Source organism: Myotis davidii, unplaced genomic scaffold, assembly GCF_000327345.1.
Source record: "Myotis davidii unplaced genomic scaffold, ASM32734v1 scaffold681, whole genome shotgun sequence".
Taxonomy (NCBI): Eukaryota; Metazoa; Chordata; class Mammalia; order Chiroptera; family Vespertilionidae; genus Myotis; species Myotis davidii.
In genome coordinates, this window is record NW_006291551.1 from 1271796 (window position 1) to 1273759 (window position 1964).

Sequence of the window (1964 nt, forward strand, 5' to 3'; positions counted from 1 at the left end):
GACCTCGCTGCTCTGGCCGGAACCGCCTTCACAGCCCTCACTGCTCTGGCCAGACCCGCCTTCAGTCTTTGCTCTGCTACTTGGCGCCTATGTATGCAAATTAACTGCCATCTTGGCTGGCAGTTAATTTGCATATCTTGCTAATTAGCCAATGGGAAGGGTAGCGGATGTACGCTAATTACCATGTTTCTCTTTTATTAGATAGGATGTTAAGCCCTCACCAGCGTCTCTCCATGGTTAGAGCGCCAGCCCGAGAACTGGAGGGTCATTGGCTCAAATCCCAATCAAGGCCACATATATGGGTTGCAGCTTTGATCCCTGGCTCAGGTAGTGTGGTACTCACTGAGGGGGTGCAGTGGAGGTCCCTTCCAAATTATGGCTGATGAGCAACTCACTGCGCAGGTTTGGGGGTAGTGTCCCAGGCCAGTCTGGGTGTTGGTTTGGCTGCACTCTTAGCCTCTGCTGCTCCCCCTTTTTGAGATGGCATGGTCTCTGTGCCAGAGCCATGCCCAGCCTGGGAGTGCCTGTGGCAGTAGCAGCAGCTCCCTGTCCAGGAGAGCCTGATCCACCAGTCCCAGAGACTTCTGCGAGATCTAACTGTCCCTCACTCACCCCCACACACACCACACATGTCCACACACTCTCCTTGCACTCCTTTACTCACACTCTTTTCCTCACTGCCATTGTGCTGGCTGCCATGTTGCAATAAGCCAATTGGGGTACCTTTTATTACTTCTTCTTGCCTGATTGCTGTGGCTAGGACTTCCAGTACTATGTTGAATAAGAGTGGTGAAAGCAGACATCCTTGTCTTGTTCCTGTTCTTAAGGGAAACACGTTTAGTTTTTGCCCATTGAGTATTATGTTGGGTATATGTCATATCTTGAGGTATGATCTCTCTATTCCTACTTTAGTGAGAGCTTTTATAAAAAAAAGGGTGCTGGGAGAGCAACAGAAACTAAGAGGAGCTCAAACCGTTATAGTCTCGCCTTCAGAACTTTCAGAAAACATCACAGCCCTGCCAATACCTTGATTTGAGCCCAGAAAAACGTCCAACCCACAGAACGGTCAAACTTCAAGTGAAGGCCGGCCTTCGAGCGACAGTGACGCAAGATGGCAGCCAGCACGGGCTCAGGAGTAAAAGTCCCTCACAATTTTCGACTGTTGGAAGAGCTTGAAGAAGGCCAGAAAGGCGGAGGAGATTGCACAATTAGTTGGGGTGTAGAAGATGACGAAGACATGGCACTTACAAGATGGACAGGGATAATAATTGGGCCTCCAAGAACAGCTTATTAAAACCGAATGTACAGCCTTAAAATAGAATGTGGACCTAAATACCCTGAAGTACCCCCCGTTGTAGGATTTGTAACAAAAATTAATATGAATGGAGTTAATAGTTCTAATGGAGTGGTGGACCCAAGGGCTGTATTAGTGCTAGAGAAATGGCATCGTTCGTATAGTATCAAACATGCCCTGCACGAGCTTCGGCACCTAATGATGACTAGTGATAATATATCACTCCCTCAGCCACCTGAAGGACAGTGTTACAGCAACTAATCAAAAAGAAAACCACAGACCCACCCCTCCCGCATTTGATTTAAGCAGTCTTCATTTTCCACAGTAGTAACCTTTCTAGATACGTCTTGTAGACATCAAAGTACTGGAAAGGAAGCTCCTGTTCAAAGGCAGTTTATCTTAAGATGCTGTAAGTGATAATAATTTGTTGTCCATTTGAAATATAAGAAAAAAAGGGGGTGCTGGATTTTGTCGAATGCTTTTTCTGCATCTATTAATAAGATCATGTTGTTTTTATTTTTCAATTTATGTGATTTATCACATTTATTGATTTGTGAATATTGTATCAGCCTTGCATCCCTGGAATAAATCCCACTTGCTCATGGTGTATGATCTTTTAAATATATTGCTGGATCCGATTTGCTAATATTTTTAAAAATATTTTTAAATT

General features: G+C 44.9%; 1 pseudogene; it reads left to right on the top strand.

Annotated features, from left to right (window-relative positions):
- The first annotated feature begins 916 nt into the window (after window positions 1-916).
- Window positions 917-1747, top strand: LOC102767313 (annotated as a pseudogene).
- The last annotated feature ends 217 nt before the right edge of the window (window positions 1748-1964 follow it).